Raw genomic sequence first — 20,298 nt, forward strand, 5'->3', positions numbered from 1 at the left:
CAATACAAAACGTGAAACAGATGTGCAGACAATCTGTTTCTGGAGGGTTTTGGTAGGACTTCACTGAAGAATGAAGTACACAATCTGATTATTTAGGAGGTACTATTAAATTACTGTCCATTAAAAGCTGGTGCTTTAATCTTTTCTCAACAACAATACATATTACATGTCGAACCATGTTTCACTGGAGAAAATCATATGGTGCAAAACCCACTCTGCCCTCCCCACACGTCAGTTTTAAGCACTCAGAGCACTTAGGCAAACACTTATGGCATTGCTGCCACGTGTACTTAAGAGAGAGAGAAGACCAGGGGTTTCGACTGGCTCCCATCTGGACAGGCAGGTCTCGGCTGCATACAGTAACTGTGCACTGAAGGGGACCAGGCAGCTGTCTCAGCTCTTCGCACTTCTGCCTGTCTCCCGCTTCTTCCCAGACACTCCAAGCAAGCTCCAGCTGGAAACCTGGCGACATGTTTGGCACTCTGAGGGAATCCTCTTGGTCTAGATGGCCTGCCGCAAAGCACTTCTCTGTTGGCACACACAAAAGCTGCTCTCTCCGCTAACAGTTTTCTACTCATCTATAAAGCGACAGTGCTGTGGGAGAAGGGCACACCCAGGGCACCAGACAGGCCCTTGGTGTGGCCGTACTAACACATTACTTTTATCACCTTCAACTGCTCCTTCAAACCCCAACCCTAGAGTTCGCCTTCTGAAACTGCAACACAATACAGCTTCTATAAATAACAGGTCAGAAGTGCCAAAGTGAGCATTTTTTTTTTCTTGTAGGAAATAAAAATAAACAATGTGCATGCAAAGCGGCAAGTCATATTTCCTTTTTCCTTTTGCTTTTGTTTAAAATGAAACCTACTTGATTGAAGTATAAAGAATAACCACTTTTCATTAACTTTAAAATGTAAATATTTAGACCATGGCTGATGAATTACAGGAATTTTACTGATAAATATAATTAATAAAATTCATTTTCAAAATTACCTAAAAATGTTAAAACTATAGTAGTTAATAAGATGAAATGATTCACAACTGGTTACATACTTTAGTTTTAAATCATTGATGCTTACAAGTAATGTCGATGTGCAACAATTCAAATCATAAAATATTTTTAGTCCTTCTTATAATACCATATAAAGCCAGGTGACAATGAACATGATGTATTTTTGTGTGTGAGCACTTCTAAAGTCAACTAAAGGACAAATCCATAAAATGTGTCAAAGATACCAGAGGATTTTCTTCAATTTGTTTATTTTAAAACTTTTTATTGAAGAAAAGTAAATCTAAATCAATCCAAAATAAACACAAGCAATGTGACTACTATAAACACATTCACGCACCAAGAAAATATTATTTAGTAGATGAAACCTCCACCAAACTGAACATGAAGAGATGTGAACACAGGGATAAATGGATGGGTAAGCTGATAAAAGAGGAATGGGGAAACACATTAATATTTCAAACAGTCTTTATGGGAAAGTAGTACAAATGCTCTACAAGAAGATTCTAGAAAACAATTCTGTTTTGACTAATAACTGGTATAGATTCATCAAAGAACAGGGTTACTGAAAGATCAACAGGACTTAAGTGATCTGCAGAGTGTGTAGTCTGAAACATTACAGATTAGGAAGCCTTCAAATTCTTCACAATGATTCATGAAGAGCTGGGAAGTATGTTATACTTCAATCTCCAAATTTCAGCCTAGTTTTATACTAGATTTATTCTTTATACTAAATTTGCAGCCTTAGGGCTGCCAAGTTTTGTAAGAAGGTGCTTTTTCTATCTAGGACCTAACAAAATCACTTCTCTCTTGCATGGCAGCACAACCAACTCTTTTTCTGTATCACATCTGAGTAGATAGAGTACTAATTATTTATTTAGATTATATGATTTGGGTAATTCTTTCTCTCAAATAAATCTGACTTCGGGCCAGAAAACTGTGGTTCCTACTCTTAGCTTAGTTTCCATGTCCAGAAATCATCTACTTTATTACTACAGTTGAGCATCCCTCCTAAAAGAGCTATTCAGACTCTTTCAAGTATTTGAATACCATATCTAAAAATTGCCCAAGATGTCAAAGAAAGGACCGGAGATATGGTTCAGTGGTTCACTTTCCTAGCACACATGTGGCCTTAGACTGATTTCTGGATCAGAGAGAAAAAAGGGGGGCGGAGAAGGGAAATGGAAGAGAAGAAGAGGAGAGGTAGGGAGATGAGAGAGGAAGGGATGGAAGCAGAGGAAGGAAGAAAGAAGTGAGAAGGAGGAGGAGAGAGGGGATAAAGGAAAGGGGAGGAAGAGAGAGGAAGGGGAAGAGGAGGAAATGCTGAAAAGAACTATGATGGTTAATTTTCATTGTCAATGTCACTGGATTTAGAACCAGCCAGGAGTGTCTGTGAGGAAGTTTCTAGATTAGGCTGACATAGAAAGACCTTCCCTGAATGTAGATGATGCTGCATTTCACGGGCTGGGTTTTGGGACTAAATAAATAAAATGGAGAATGTGGACTTGAGTATCTACTCTTCTCTTTGCTTCCTCAGAGTAGACGCACCATGACTGTCAGTTCAAGACACTACCATCCATCATGCTTTCCCACCACAGTAAACTCTAACTTCTTAACAGAAACCCAAATAAATCCCTACTTTCCTAAACTTCTTTTGTCACTTTGTCATAGCAGTGAGAAATGTAACTAAAACAAAGACCTAAAATATCCTAATCCCCAGAAATCTATTCCCTAGAAGTTAGAAATGAAAGGGCGAAGATAAATCATTTCTGTGAGGTGGTGGAAAGGGTGTGGTCTCCTCCCTATCACAACAACCATGGCTGACACTCCAGTGTCAGCAAAGGAAAAGAGCAACATTTACTTAATCAAAGACCCAAAGAAAATTATTTTTTAGTGAAGTATGCATTACGCTGCTATGTCTTTTGACAAAAAGGGTATGCACTAAATGCAAAGAATTCAGACCCTTCTTGGCTTCTGTGGCATTCCTTCCTCCCAGGTATACAAGAAAATCCCTTCTGGGATGAAAATCTTATTATTTACTATAAAGCAAGATTGGTCAGAGAATTTCTTAATAGCCAACTCTAATCAGACAGGTAGGGGAGAAAGCTAGAGGCAATTATAAGCATTATGGCCTGCTTTGGAGAAGAGGGAGGGGTGTGTGTGTGTGTGTGTGTGTGTGTCTGTGTGTGTGTGTGTGTGTGTGTGTGTGTGTGTGTGTGTGTGTGTGTCCCCTAATCTGCTTTTTGTTGTGAGGAAATACTGACCACAACTGGGGAGAGGAAAGGTTCCCCCCCCTCCCCAGCAGAGAACATGGAAGAACCCTGCTTACTAGCTGGCCTTTCCCTGGCTTGCCCAGCTAACTTTCCTATACAGCACACATCCATCTGCCCAGGGATGGTGCTACTCAGAGTGGGCTGGACCCTCCTTTATCTCTTAGCAATTAAGGAAGTGGTCCAAACACAAGTCAATGTGATAGGGGCAATTCCTCAGGTCTGCCAGGTTGACAACTGAAGCTAAACTACAGGGGTTCAATTTCCATGACCCACCTTGAGGTAGAGAAATTCTTATTTCTCAAATTCATATTCTTATATGAAGGGCAGGAGAGGATAAAGGAGAAGGTTAGAGAGCTGTTGGCTTGAGGCCCTTTTAAGTCAGTGTTCTCAGCTGTCCTGGAACTCAATCTGTAGATCAGGATCACAAATATCCTTCTGCCTCTGCCTCTGCCTCTCGAGTGCTGGGATTAAAGGTGTGCACCACCATGCCCAGCTCAGTTTGTAGTTGTTTAAATCTACAAATATGGAACCCATCCACTTTTTTGCTCACTCCACTGAAACTTCTGTGGTAAAGGTCCCCTAACAGCTAAACTGAGCTTGTCTTTTGGTGTTTTTGTAATCTGTGGCGTAGTTTCTTCTTTCCTGTATCTAAATTACCTGATAATCTTCCTATCTTCTCTATGGTGTAGGTTTGGCCCTATCCTATCCTCATTTAAAGCCATCAATTCTCATGACTCCAGTTATCAACTAGATGTCAATATTGCCCCCAAATGTAAGTCTTCAGATGTCTATCTTAAGCCTAAAACCTAAGCCCTAAAACTTATTTTTGTAGCAGTGACCTCAATTTCCTCACGTGCAAGGCAGTCCATCAATCTTACTCCCTCTCCTGTTTTTTTCCTTTCTTACATACCATTGTGCACATAACCTAACCATTTTCTCAAACAACCAAGTGGAAACATGAAAGTCTCTTCTACTTTTTATTCTTTTATCTATCCAGTGATAACACTCACACATACAGATACTTGCATACACAAATATGCTTCTTCAGTTATTATTTCCAAAATAATAAAGCATAATATCTATGTGTGTATCACTTACATTGTATTAAATGACATAAGTACAGATTAAAGCATCACCCTACATAAGGAACTAAAGAGTTTGAGAGTTCACACAGGCAAACCATGAGAGAGGACCACATCTGTCTTTGTGTCTCTGCTGCATCTCTGAAGGTGACCTGCTGTGGAGCACCATCTATAAAGAGTTTGAGCTAAGTGTTAAGTATGGAATGGGCTATTCCATCTAAACCATACTACTTTGGGAAGCAGTTAATTAGCTTTTAATAAAGTTACATTTCAAATTTCTCACTAGATCATAAAGCCCTATACAGAACTGTTTTTATTTTAATTTTCTTATATACCTGGAAAAAATATCACACAAGGCAGTCCCCATACAGTGGTTAACTTGCATATTCCAGTATCAGCAGCAAAGACAGGATAAAGCGAGGGGTGGAGGTTACCTTGGTGACATTAAAGAGGTGGAGGCTACTTTAAAAAAACAGAATGAAAGGCCTGGCCTGTGTGACAGCTGGGCAAGGTGGGCTCCATCCTTGAACTCACATAAAAAGAGGGAGGAGGGAATGGACCCACGCAAGCCTGCATGGGACTTTATGATGCTGCAAAGGGTTTGGAAGCAGCTGTATTACAATTGTATGTCAGACAGTAAACAAAACAGGGGACTTCCGCCACTCTCTCATCACCTCCAGGCACCTCTTTCCGTGTTTCTGGGTGGTTTTCAAGGCTGGCAGTCCTTCTCCCAGGCTGCCCTCATGCATTAGGGATTTAGTTAAGGGGCTAGATTTAAATAAACACACACACACACACACAACTAAGCTCCAACATAGAACTCTAGACTTTTTACTTCTTTTTCCTTTCCTTTTTCTTTTCTTTCTTCTTCCCCTTCTCAAAAAAGACAGGACCTCACTGTGTAGCTCTTGCTGTCATGGAACTCAATTTGTAGACCAGGCTGGCCTTGAACTCATAGAGATTCATCTGCCTCTGCCTCCTGAGTGCTGGGATTAAAGGTGCACACAACTACACCCAGATGTTTAACTGACTTTTATTTATTTTATATAAAAATTGAAGTGCTTCATTTCTCAACTTTAAAAACAGTGTAAGTGATACGAGGGGAAAGGGGAAGAGACTCATGTGGGAAGAGGTGAGAGGGAAGGCTGAGGAGGAGGAGGGAGCAAGAATAATTAGCACTTAAAGATGTTTGAAAAGATGTCTGAAATATGGAAACTACTATTCATAAACCGTGCATGTGTGCGTCCACGTGCGTGCTGCCTTGCTTTATTGGAGTTATTCTATATAGGAATACATAATGCTCCCCTCAGAAGTTGTAAGTTGTCAAATGAAACTTGTAGTGCAGGTGTGAGATACTTCCAAGTTGTTGGTGAGAAAAATCCTGGGGACCCTCAAAATAAAACAGGCTACTGTCACTGCTCTTGGCTGTCCCTCCGAACTTGATGGTAAGAAGTTACTGCTGAAGACATCACATACTTTGGCACTGACAAGGAAGCTATCTTGCTGAGCAGACTTTTATAGTACTTAGCAGTCATCAAAAATCCTACCCAACTGTGAATGCTGAACAGCGGTCCAGATACTGTGGAGGGCACAGGATGGGCATTTAAGGCCAGCTCCACACGAGCACTGTGAATCCAGCCAAGAACTTGCAGTTGAGGAGCTCACTGACTTGAGGATAAACCTACTACTATTATTTTACTACACAAACATGGGTTGAGTTTCTTAATATTTCTATGCATAGACTTCCCATTTTTTAATTTTTAAAAAGATTTATTTTTATTTCATGTGTATGGGTGTTTTCCCTGCATCTATGTCTATGTATTATGAGCATGCTGTGTCTGCAGGAGCCAGCAGAGGGTGTGAGGCCCCTGGAACTGGAGTTACAGACACTTGTAAGCTGTCATGTGGATGCTGGGAATTGAACCTGTATCCTCCCTCTGAAAAGCAACCAGTGCACTTCACTGCTGAGCCTTTCCCCAGCCCTAGGCTGTCCATCTTTAAAATGAGGCTAAGAACATCTAAGGCACAAAACCGTGGAAAATCAAGTGAGATAAGTCATTGACAAGTATGTAAAGTATGCCTATAAACCCGGGATTCCATCACAAGCAGGCAGGAGAATTCCAAGGTTAAGACCAGTCTGAGCTGTTTCACAAAAAGCAAATCAAGATAAAACAACGTTTAAAAAAAAAGTAAATACTAAAGTATATAAATATTCACTATTCCAAAATAAAAACCTGCTAAGCCCATACCTAGACTTGCCTTAATGATGTGTAAGTTCTACAGTTAAAGATTTATTAAAATCTGGTTTTAGGAGCATCAGCACAGAGACACTGCATATTTACCAACTGTTATCTAAATTCCATTTCATAATCAGAAACCTCAAAATGAATTGAATTGGAATTGTAGGAAAGATGAAACAACACATAGCTATCTGCTACTTATATGACAACCATTTTTAACAGTAAACTAGTCATACACCAGGTATCATTAGGGTTTAGATACATTTTCTAACCTAGAAGACATCAATTGGAAGGGGGGGGGGTAAAACAAAACGCAATAAAGTACAGAATGAACGTGACCCTGATAAATGTGTAAATCAACCACAAGTTTTGTCAACAGAACTTATTAACCTGTATATGAAGGCAGAAAGCATCACAGAGCACCGCACACAGAACTGAGTTCGTATGATGTGGGAGAGTCTTTTGTTTGTATTGATTTCATTGGTTAATATTTAAGAAACTGCCTTGGCCCTTTTGATAGGCCAGCCCTTAGGTAGGTGGAGTAGACAGAACAGAATGCTGGGAAGAAGGGAAGTTAGACCCCCCCCCCCTCCCCGTCATGCCTCTCCTCTCTGGGACAGACGCCATGGAACCAGCCACCAGGTCATACATGCTGAATCTTTCCCGGTAAGCCACCACCTTGTGGTGCTACACATATTACTAAATAAGGGTTAAAGCAAGATGTGAGAATTAGCTAATAAGAGGCTGAAACTAATGGGCCAGGCAGTGTTTAAATGAATACAGTTTGTGTGTTGTTATTTAGGGTGTAAAGCTAGCTGAGTGGGAGCTGGGCAGGACAAAAAGCAGGCCTGCTAGTCACATCACTACATTCGTAGACAGGCAGGGTAGGGTTTTTGTTAGTGGGGAGAACAGTAGAACAGCTTGAAGAGACCCATGCTACTTTTACAAACCGGTAAGATATTCTTTCTAAAGAGAGAGGTTGGGGAGACTGCTCGGTTGGCAAGGTGCTTGTTGTGCAAGAAAGACCTTAGTTTGGACCCCCAGCACTCATGTGAAAAAGCTGGGCATGGTGGTGATGACATCTATAATCCCAGTGCTGGAAGTAGGGCAGGAGGATCTCTGAGGCTCTCTGGGCTGTCAGTTTGCCTAAATGAGCAAGACCCAGGTTTAGTCAAAGACCCTATCTAAATTTAAAACAAAGTAGGGTGGTGAAATACGGCTCAGTGGTCAAGAGCACTGGCTACTCTTGCAGAGGACCAGAGCTCACGTGTATCTATAACTATATCTGTAACTTCAATCTCAGGGGAATATGATCCCCCTCTTCTGGTACCCATGGGCACTGCATGCATGTGCACAGACATATGAAGACAAAACACTCATACGAATATAACAAAAACAGAGGTTAAAAATTTTTAAAAAAATTTAAATAAAAACTTTTAAGAAGGTGGTGGAAATGATAGAAGTCCCCTAAAATCAAACTCTGGCTTACACACACACATGCACACCTACACAAACACAAGCTCATGTACAATTACATACAACATGTGTTGTATACTTAATGAACATAAAATTGACAGAAAAAGACTAGACTGTTTATTCACTTTAGCACAAAGCTTAAGAAAATCTTGTTTTCTTTTTAAATAGAATCCTTTTCTTGAATTCCATGGAAAAATTTTGGCAATCTGCTAAAAGAATCAAAATTCTTATTTTTTAAGGAACTAAATATTAATGGTCACATACTTCTTTATTCATTCATTTAACATTATTTTAAATTTATTAGCACGTTTGTGTATACGGTGTATAGTATGACATTTTTATATGTACACACATTAAAATGGCTAAATCAAGGTCTGTGCATCACTTCACATAACATACAGACACTTAATCTATTCTCAGAGCTGGCAAGATGGCTCAGCAGATAAAGGCACTTGCCAAATAAACCAGGCAACCTGAGTTCAATTCCCGGAACCCACATAAAAGTGGAAGAAGAAAATATAAACTTCATCAAATTGTCTTCTGATCTCTGCACTTGCATGTACACACACACACACACACAATTTGAAATTAAAAGAAAAAAATCTGTCCTCAGAAATATTCCAAAAATACAGCACATTTTACTAACTGTGCAAACCATGATGTAAATAAAGTACAGGAGTCTTCCCTGGAATTATTCCTTTGTAACTGAAACTGTGCCCTTTAACCTTCATCTTCCCAGACTCTACTACCATAGCCCAACTTCCAAGCCCTGGGTAAACACCCTTGTATTAGTTCAATGCTTTTTAGATTCCACATGAAGTGAGAGCATATAAGGCTGCCTTTATGTGCCTGCCTTCTTTCACTTAACACAAAGCCTTCCAGGCTCATCTATGTTGCTGAAGATGGCAACGCTTTCTATTCTAAAAATGAATAAGGTATTACAGTTTTTATATCTAGTCATCTGTTGGTAGATACATAAATTGATTCCTTATCTTGTCTACTGTAAATGATGCTATAGTGATCTTTGATATACTGAATTTCTTATCTTTTGAATGTGTACCTAGGAGGACTCAGACTACATGATAATACAATTTTAAAAACTTTAGGAAGCTTCCAGACTTTTGTCCATAATGGCTTTAAAAGCTGTTGAGGTCTTTGGTTTTTTGTTTTTGCTGTTGTTTTTAAATATACAATGGTCACCCAACACAGGTCAAAAAACATACACATATATTATTATACACACACATATAAAATAAAAGATGTAGAACTTAGAAATATAGGGAAGATTCAGTAGATAAATTTTACTTTAATTTTGGTACTACTACCAGACAAAACAGAACTGACGAGCTGTTTCCAACCCACCCACAAATGTCTCAAAACTACACTGCAGCCATAGGAGATGCAAGGCACTGATGCACCATGAACACATAATTATACAATTATAGTTCATTTGTTAAGGCAGCATTAGTTTTTTAAAACAAAATAAAATTTTAGGCTTTTGCATACTATTTATACATCCTATATTCAGTGGCTAATTTTCCTATCATGTTAAATCTCAGGCTAAAAGGTGTAACATTTAAAAGAAATATATAAATACAGCCTATAAACCAACAAAAAGGCCTCAGCCCAATAGAAAACAAGGAAAAGCCATACACAGGCCAACTCTGCAGGAGGGGAGCATGGGTTGGCTTCCCTGTTAACTAGGCACATAAAATTAAGTGCTGCTTTTGCATAGGGCCCAGTTTCAATTTCCAGCACCCACAAGATGGATCACGGGCACCTGACAACTCCAGTTCCAGGGGATCCAATGCCCTCTTCTGGCCTCCATGAGCTGCTCATGCATGTATGCATGACACATGAACTCACACAAGCACACACATTTTTAAAATTTTTAACTATCTGGGTGGTGGTGATGTACGCCTTTAATCCCAGCACTCAGGAGACAGATAGGTGGATCTCTGAGTTCAATATCAGTCTGATCTAGAGAGAGTTCCAAGACAGCCAAGGCTACACAGAGAAACCCTGTCTCAAAAACAAACAAACAAAAACAAAGACAAAAACCCCAAAACTAAGTAAAGTAACTTCTCATTAAGACAATTAAAATATGTACACACAAACATGACCAAACATAATTCAAAGCATATTTTAACAGTTCCCAGAAAGCATCTTCCTCATGAGTAGAAAACCCCATTTATGTACATACTGTGCCAATAGCTTAATTCAAGCACAGCAAAGCCTAAAGACAAATGTTCGAGCATTTGGTTACTAAATGAAACGCAGTAACCATCTGTTTCTACCAGGGTCAGACAATAAGAAATGTGTTCAATTTGTAATGTGAAAAACAGAGGTTAAAGGATTTTTTTTTTTTAAATAAAGGGTAACTGGAGAAAGCCTGAAGCTTGATAAGTGAGAACTGCTTTCTCTGAAAAAGATTTTTAATAAAACAAAAGACTAGGCCTGAAGAGATAGCCCAAAGGCTAAGAGTACTTGCTGAACAAACATGAGAACCAGCGTTCGAATCCCAGCACCTACATCAGGATGATCGAAAACACCTGTAACTCTAGCACAAGCTTCCACTAACACCTGTATATATATCCACAAAGATACACACACAGACAGTCAGACAGACAGAGAGAGAGAGAGAGAGAGAGAGAGAGAGAGAGAGAGAGAGAGAGAGAGAGAGAGAGAGAGAGAGAGAGACACAGACAGACAGACATACTGTGCCCTAGCAGGTCTAACATAATCCTATTTCCAATTAGGAAAAGATGCAACTAACCCATCCTCCATAAGACTACATATCTCTGGTTTGGAGAGATGGCTCAGTGGTTAATAGCACTGGGTATTCTTTCAGAGGTCCGCAGTTCAATTCCCAGCAACCACATGATGGTTCACTATCATCTATAATGAGATTTGGTGCCCTCTCCTGGTGTGCAGGCAGAACACCAATACATAGTAAAGAAATAAATCTTGGGGTTGGGGGAGACTATATTCCTAAGATTATTAAATTTAATGTGAATAATCATCTTAAATTTTTTATATTTACTTAGTGTGTGTTATGCACACATTTGCACCATAGCACATATGAGGAAGACAGAGGACGGAGATCAGAGGATAACTTGACATAATCAATTCTCTCCTTTCACCAAGTGGGTTCCAGATTCATTCAGTCATCAGGCTTGGCAGCATCCCTGAATAATCCTCACTAATGAGATATTTATTAAGTCTGGGTCAGAGGAAAAATCTGAAACTACTGTGTATTCAAGTGTCCTGGTTTGCTTTCTATTGCTGTGATAAACATCACAACCAAAACCAAAACAGGGAGGAAGGGGTTTATTCCATCTTATAGCTTTTACAGTTCCCTGATGAAGCGAAGGCAGAGCAGGAAGCTGGAGGCAGGAGACAAGGAGAAGCCCTACCTACTAGCTTGAGTTTTAACTGCTTGCTCAGCTACCCTTTTACACAACCCAGGAGGACCACCTGTCTAGGAGTGGCACTGCTCACATCTATCATTAATGAAGAAATCTCCCCCACAGACTTGCCTATAGGCCAATCTGATGAAGACGATTCCTTGAGGTTCCTTCTTCCAAGATGACTTTACATGGTGTCAAGTTGACGAGCACACTATGCAGCGTAGCCAGTGAACACAGAAGCTGGTGATGAAGGGGTGACACCTTCCTAGGATGCCACAATAAACTGAATAAATCCACCTGTGAGAGTACATCTGTGAGACAGCACGGGTTTCTAATATGCTGAAACTTGCAAGTAAATTCAACTCATGATAACCTTCCTACCTCAGCACATACCCCCCCCAGGGGGGCGGGGAAGTATACAGGTGTATGTCTCCTCACCCAGCCTCAAATACAGTTACATTACTTTCCAACTTCACCACCTTCACCTCATACTCAGAATGTGTGCTTGCTTCCTTCTCCTTGAAAGGATAAATAGCAGAATCTGGGTAACTTTCCAAATTAGCACTCTTGCTGACACCTTTCTGAGGAACTCACTGGGACAAGTTTCTTGGTCCAACACTGACCCTTTTCTAATCCTCTTTGATGCACACCTCAATTGCCACAGTACCTGGAATATAGAAACATTAACGACTTTTATCAGCTGAAAATAAAACTTCTTCTAATCTCTTATTTGTTATGACAGTTTCAGATTCAGTGAGAAACAAAGTTGGCCTTTATTCCTTCCAATTACTTTGCTTCTCTGTCACTTCAATGGTTTTTAAATTTTTTAAGACTTATTCATAGTCCTGGAGGTTATACAATTACTGGGCTGTTGAGGGGGCGTCTTTGGAGAGCAGATACACTATAGTATCCAGAACATCTTATAAAGCTTGTTTTCAGAAACTTCAACTCTGGTTTCCTGGAATACTTTCTCCAGGAGTAGGAAATTTTCACTGCAAAAGCTCAACTACCTTGAACCACAGTGATGTAGAGGACATGCATGTGTATGTGCTTGGCTGGACAGTAGCTTGCCGGACATTCTGGCCCATGCATCATATGATAAAGAAAGCACGGGGACTCTCTAGTTGAGTATCAGCCAGTGAAGCAAATACTGCCCAAATGCCTACCTCACAAATGATATGAGGTTTAACAACATAATTGCTTTAAATCTTTGAGTTTTTAAGTGTTTTTTTTTTTTTTTTCCAAGCAGAACTGGTCAGATTACACGATAAGTATTAAGCCTTACCTTCCATCTTTGTACAGCGTAGTCTTAAGTAGCTACTTTAAAAACAGTCAGATAGACTTTTCATTTGTGTGTATGTATATCACATGTTTGTATGTGAGTGTGTGATATGCAGAAGACAAACTTCATTTCTGTGTGAATATGTGTATGCGCGCATGCGCATAAGTTACATGTTTGTGTATATAACATGTGTATGTGGTATGCAGCCATGTGTGTGCATGGCACATGGAAGCCAGGAGTTGATGATGGGTGTCTTGTTCAATAGCGTTCCACATTATGTTTTGACAGGATCTCTGACTGAACCTGTATTACACGAACTCAGCTATTCTGACATGCCCCAAGGCTTCTCCCTTCTCCACCCTGTCAGTGCTAGGATCACTGGCTCCTGAGTTCTGGGGATCAAACTCAGGTACATGCTTGCATGACAATCACCAACTGAACCCCAGGTCCCCAGATACAGTTTTATTTTCTTGGAACAGTACAGTGCTATCCTAAGACAAATAGAAAAATGTTATTAAGATGCAGAAATAGAACAGAATAATACCCTACCTGACTAGGTACAGGATAATGCATACCGTACAGTAATAATATCTTGTCAACACACCTGGAGTTCTAGACAAAAAGAAATTAAGAAATTAAGACTGATTTCTTTCTGCAAACACTTGAAGCTGGGGTTTCAAAACTATACCCCAAAAGGTCATGCCATAACCTGGTCCCACCTCTTAAAGATCATTAGCTGACGGAGATCGTCCATCATCAAAATGTTAAATAATTATCAAAAGGGCAAAATCAAATAGTTAATACATTAAAAGAAATATTAAATACTCACTAGTTCAATTAGGCATGGTGGCACAGGCCTGTCACATCAACCATACAACAAAGACAGAAAATGGGAGATATGAGTTGTTACTTTTATGTTACCATGTGTCCTCTGACTTCCAAGAAGTGTGAAAATAGTGAAGCATGCTTAGGAAGGAAGCTTGTGAGCTAGAGGCCAACCTAGTTTACACGAGAAACACACACACACACACACACACACACACACATTTATGCTTAAGGCATTTTAAGGTGGGTTATTGCATGTCTGGGGAAAAACTATTACTGTCTGCCCACAGTTTAAATGTATATTATCTACAAAGACAAAGACTAACTCAGTCTAACCAGAACACCGCAGCTGCACTATGCAGCAACAGGAAGTAACAACTAAAATTCCACTGTTTCAAGAAGAAAGTATGTAACACTTCGGGAAGAAGAAAAAGTCCAACCTGTTAATCTGTAATTTTTAATATCCATGTCAAACAATAATCAGAAACAACTTGAGGCACACTATAATTTACAGGCATGTCTTTAAATCTTAATCCACAAAGAGGAAATTAATCTGTTAGCTCAGATAATTTCAAACTATTTCAGTACCACCAACACAAGAATCCATCCACCAAGGAGAAAACAGACAACGTGAACTGCTCCTGCAGACTGACAGCTGACTGTGTGACTGCACTCACTGTGGTGAGTCTGCTCGGGCCCAAGTGCCGCTGTTTTCAGAAGATTCCCCACTACTCTGTACTGTAGCATTTAAAGGAAAATTTCCTATAAGAGAACTACATATCAAACAAAACTGTCTAGACACAGAACTATTAGATGAACTAGACATTAGGAAAGCAAAGGAAAATTAGCATTTTGTTTTACATTACACCAAACTTAGAAAGCCGGTGATTTTACTAAACTTTAACTTATCAGAACTAAGCCAAGACTAGAGTGTGAGCAGAAAAGCTCCACCCCAAACTGAAACTGTAAAGCTCCAATGCGTGAAAGCCACTTATTTTCAAGACGCTTCCTCTGGTCCTTTTAAGTGGCTCAACTAAATTTTCTAAAGTGGACCCATACCAACTAAACAGTTTCCCAACTAGCAGCCAACAACAGCAGCAGAAATCAGAAAGTGGTCCAGGCAAAGCCGTTAAGACAAGAAGCTTACAACTCACCAATAAGAACACATTTCTGTTTGTTTGCTTATTGTTGAGATCAGGTTTCATATTGCCCAAGCTGGCCTTGGACTTTGGATGGCCCTGCCACAATCTCAGGAGTACTGGGATTACAGGCCTGTACCACCAACACTCGGTTTATGTGATGCCAAGGATTAAAGCCAGAGTCACACGCATGCCAGGCAAGAACTTTACCCACTGAGATAAACGCCCAAGAAATCATAATTTTAAAGACACTGAAGTAGAAGAGCACACATCCAAGGTTATTTAGTATACAGGCAAAAAACCTTATGGCATTTTTTATCACTTTCGAGGTACTAATTGCCGTTTAAAAACTACGTATGTGAAAATCAGTCATATGTGATTATGTTACCTTATTTTTATTAGATGTTGCATATATACATATATATACACACATACGCAGATAAATTTCACTGTACATATTTATACAAAGTTGGTTGTATCCGAAAATTACTAAATTAAATATCAGAGAGAAGGTATCCAATTAAAATATTACAAAATGCAATAAAAATATGTCGTTGTATGCTCCATTTTTAAATAATACTGAAAACTAACAAATATGTAGTAAACAAGTATTTAGTTGTATACATTATCCTATTTCACTTCACAAAGGTGTAAATATTAAATAGAATCATATGAAACTGCCAGATTTAATTTATCTGAAACTGCAGATGTAAAAACTACAAAGGCTGGTGGGTGTGGTGGTACCCATCTATAATCCTAGTTACTCTGGAGGCTAAAACAGAGGGGTGAGTGGCAAAAGAAGGAGGGCAGGAAGAAACTTCCAGAGAGCACAGCTAAGTGGCAGGGTCAGAAACCAATCACGGGCCTGTCTTGATCATAGCACCATTAAACTCACAAGTAGCCACTATAATCCACTGTACCGACTTAAATCTTATTGTTTACTGAATCAACATCACTTAAACAATATACTTGCCAAGAACTGCGCATCCTAAATTTAGCTGTGAAGAAATAACAAGCAACCTCAAATTCATACCACAAAATAAATGGATGGTAATCTTTAAATGCCCTTGTCATGGGGATGGAGGAGTACTCTAAAGAACAATTCAGTCCCAGATTAAATAAGAAAAGAACCCTAAAAGGCTAAAGAGACACTTTTTTTAAGTGTCATGTTTAATCTTAGACTGGGTAGGGAAAAAATTACTATATCTATGTATACTATATAAATACATAGATATACTATGTATATATACTATGTTTATCTATGAACAAGTATATTAATAACAACTTCCTATGTCCATATTAGTTGTTTGTGTATATGGTTCCGGAGCAGACAACTTTGTATTGTATTATATGTATGCATGTATCAATGATCAAACATATATGCATTATGTATACATGTAATAATAATCAAATGCAAGTATGTATATATGTACATATGTGTAACAATAATAAAAAGGTTATTAACTTGAGAATTGGAGGGTAGGGAGGAAATGGAAAGGGAGTACCTTTGAAGGGATGGAGGGGAAAAAGTGAGGTAATTTTATTCTATAAAAATATATTAAAGGGGCTGGAAAGATGGTTCAGCTGTTAAGAGTACTGTCTGCTCTACCAGAATACCCATGTTCAATCTCAGCATGTACAGAGAGGCTCACAACCATCTGTAATTCCATCCAGTTGAAGGGGATATGACATCCTCTTCTGGCCTCTGTGGGCACCAGAAATGTGTGTGGAACAAAGACATACATGAGGCAAAATGCCCATACACATAAAATAAAAATCAACAACCAAAAAATTTTTAATGTATTAAAAAAATAAAATTCCTCTGTGAGAAAGTAACTGTGCATAATTTCATTTACTGACTGTGGTCAGGATATGACAGTATATAACTCGGTGTCTTTAATCTGAAAAGTGTCTGTTAACGTTGACTGCTCTTGCAGCTTATGTGGTTCAGTAGAGAAAATGTTACACAGACACAATAATAGAACAAATGCAGCAAAACATTATGAAATATAAACTTGGGCTAAGGATACTCAAAAATTATTCCTACCATTTTCTTTTCTATATATTAAATTATTTAAAAAAATAAAAATAGTTGAGGTGCACTCAGGAGGCAGAGGCAGGTGAATCTCTAGGAGTTCAAGACCAACCTGGTCCACAGAGTGAGTTCTAGGACAATCAGAGCAGTTATACAGAGAAACACCATCTTGAAAAAACGAACCAAATAATGAATGAATGAATGAAATTAAAACAAGAGTAGTAAGCTTTCCTAGAAAAATTTCCATATACAAAATACAGAATTTATGAAGTTCAAGATTTTACTCAAGTTCTAGGATCTGCCAAACGTTTACCAAACATCTAATAAAAATAACACTAAGTCTGACATACAACAGGTATAAAAAACAGCAACTATGCTCAAGGAGTCTCCAAACTAGTTGAGTGTATTCTCATAAGGCATGTCACTGAAGCAGTACAAGAGTAACTGCCAAATGAGTGAGAAAGGCAGTCAGAGCTACAGAGCTGAAGGGGTAAAGATCATGGAACAAAAGAAATGATCCTCCTAAAAGAAAAACCTTGACTTGAGTCTTGAAGCCTAAGAGAAACTGGCTAGTCAAAAGGAATAAGGAAATTCCAAAGTGGTAGAATAACTGAATAAATCAATGAATAGTAAAGACTAAATACACAATGTGCTAACACGGGATAATGAAACACTTTGCTGGAATAGAGAGCTGGGGCTATTACAGAGTATTCCGCCTGAATACCAAAACCCCATCCTACCTCAACCTACCTACCCCAACACAAACTGGATTTCATACTATAGTCATTATCTAACTGATAAATGATCCTGAAAGAGTATTACAAATCAGTCTTGATTTCTGTCTAGAATCTGACCAATTCACTCACTCTGAAATTCCTTAGAAAACCTTCCTATTACACTAAAAGATCTATTGATTTCTCCATTTGAGCATCTCTGTGTTTCAGCCCACTCTGTGTATCACTGAAAAATCAATGCTAGGTCAGGCAAGCCAGGAAACTGACTCAGCACCAACTACATACACATTCCCTACAAAGGAGCATCCTATACCTGTAATTATTATTAGCCAAACTGAAACTGGTTTTAGTTGTATCTTTTACACACCAAATACAAAAATGTAAACACTTACGGATAAACTTCCAAGTATATAAGCACAGACTTATTTTATTAGTGTTGATTTGTCAACACTGAAGTTTTCATTAAACGTTTTAATTCAGAATCATGTATCAGTGATGACATCTGGAAGTGGTTTGTCTCCTTGCTCATAAGCCAAACTTATATTAAATACATTCTACAAGGTCAAATTTATGAATGTCAAAATGCAGTCTAAGAAGCCAACTTTGTAAATTTAGGATGAATCATTTTTTGAGAGCTCGTCATTTAATTTTCATTGCCCTATTTACTGAGCTGAAGAATCAAATTACCTCAGCACCTCATAAGCAAAAAGAAAGCTGACCTTCAACGTTCTTTTGACAACCAGGCATGGTAGTACATACTTGCAACCCTACAGTAACTGGAGGCTGAAACAAATTTCAGGTCAGGAGGGCCTACATAGTGAGACCCTGTCTCAAATATATTTAAGTCAAGGGCTAGAAAAATGTCTCCACAGTTAGGTGTAGGTACTACTCTTACAGAGGACCAAGAGTTCAGTTCTGACACTCACAGTGGCTCATAGCTACCTGCAACTCCAGCACCAGATCTGATCTTCTTCTGGTCTCCTGAGGAAGCCAGAACAGACACATAATCAAAAGATAAAATAGTGAGCAAACTGACAACTTCTTAGAGATGAGTGTTTACGACTTCTAAGAATACATGGTCTGGAGCTGGAGGTGCATACCTGGGATCCCAGCACTCTGAGTTAAAGACCTACTTGAGCTGAATAGTGAGATAATCTCTTAATCTGTGAATGTGTGTGGGGGGAAGGGGGGGACACACACATACACAAACACTAAAAACATGAGATTATAACAAGAGGTATAAAATTAAAGTCCTATAACCTTAGAATTTAATAAACTTCTGGTGAAAACAACATTTATCTACATTTAGTTTCTAATTTGTTACTACACCAAATAAAGCTAGTTTATTCTTTAAAACTATCACAAGAATTCACCATTACCCCAGCAGAGAACAACTACAGCCAAAATTTCAGCTATAAGTTACTGCCCACAAGACAACTCTAATCTCATCACTTATTTATATGAACTAAGAATTTAAGTCTTTAAGTAGTTGAAAAATATTCAAAGAACAGTATTTTATGACCCATGAATATATATAAAATTGTTTTGTGACAATTCATATTCATTTTTGACATTTTCTTTTATATATTTTACTTATTTTAGGTGTGGCTGTTTTTACTGAATATATGTGTATAATATCTCTGAGACCAGAAGGGAGCACTGGACCCAGGAACTGGAGTTACAGATGGTTTTGAGCCAAAATGTGGTTGCTGGGAATTGAAACCAGGTCCTCTGGAAGAGCAGATAGCGCTCTAAACCTTGAAGCCATCTCTCCAGACTCTATTTTAGATATTTTCTATAGCTGCTTTTCAAAAGTAGCCCGTATGTTTTAACTGGTCCTTTACTGAAAGAGTTGATTAACCCCTGCTGCATAGACGAGACTGATTCAATGGCAGGCGGTAATATCAAAACAAGCTGGGTTCAAAACTGTCTGTAAAAACATTTGGTTGCACAGTTAAAGTCATCAAGTAGCTATAAAAATAATTTCTAGCTGCATGGTGGTGCATGCCTTTAATCTCAGCACCTGGGAGGCAGAGGCAGGCAGATGTCTGTGAGTTAAGAGGCCAGCCTGGTCCACAGAGCAAGTTCCAAGACAGTCAAGGATGTTACAAGGAGAAACCCTGTCTTGAAAAATCAAAAATAAGTAAATAAATTAACAATAATAATGACAATTTCTAGTATGTGTTTATAAAGAGATAAACATACACAAAGTGCTTAGCACTGTGTCTGCATACAATAGGTTCAGTAGTCCTATTGTTAAGTGGTCTTACACTTTCCTTATTACGAGCACTAAACAAATCAGACCAGTTAACCTATCACCTCATATTAGCATCATTTGCTTGTGTTAACATGTAAGAGCCTTTCTTTCAGATGCTTTGAAACACGTGTTGCTATTGGCTCCATGTAGTCAACACGCTGCGCTGTCACCACCAGAGCCCACTCCTGCCTTTCCTCACGAAAACTCCTCACCCTCTGACCAACATCCGCGCTCTTTCCCCACTCACCCACCATCCAACAGTCTGGCCATTACCACTCTCTACTTCTGGGACTCAGACTCTCTCAGATTCCACACGTAAGGTCACACAGCTTGTCTCTGGACCTCACTTAGCCCACTTAGTGTAATGGCTTCTAGGGCTAGCCATGCTTTCTCAAATTATAGAATCCCCTCCTTAAGCAGTACTTTATTATATATACACATGCCACATTTCAAAAATCCACCCATTCATAGGCATCTCATTTATGTCTATGCTTTAACTACGGTGAATAATGCTTTAGCTGCTTCAATTGCTTTGA

General features: G+C 38.9%; 1 protein-coding gene and 1 long non-coding RNA gene across 4 annotated transcripts in view; one reads left to right on the forward strand and one right to left on the reverse strand.

Moving 5' to 3' along the window:
* The window catches only part of Eml4 (EMAP like 4), a 125,002-nt gene that overhangs the window by 68,151 nt on the left and 36,553 nt on the right, over window positions 1-20,298 (reverse strand). The window lies entirely within an intron of this gene.
* Window positions 7,215-11,798, forward strand: LOC119808045. Its single transcript, XR_005284391.1, has 2 exons — window positions 7,215-7,270; window positions 11,614-11,798. It is a non-coding gene; the product is annotated as an uncharacterized LOC119808045 (long non-coding RNA).

This window comes from Arvicola amphibius, chromosome 2 (genome assembly GCF_903992535.2).
Source record: "Arvicola amphibius chromosome 2, mArvAmp1.2, whole genome shotgun sequence".
NCBI classification, from domain to species: Eukaryota; Metazoa; Chordata; class Mammalia; order Rodentia; family Cricetidae; genus Arvicola; species Arvicola amphibius.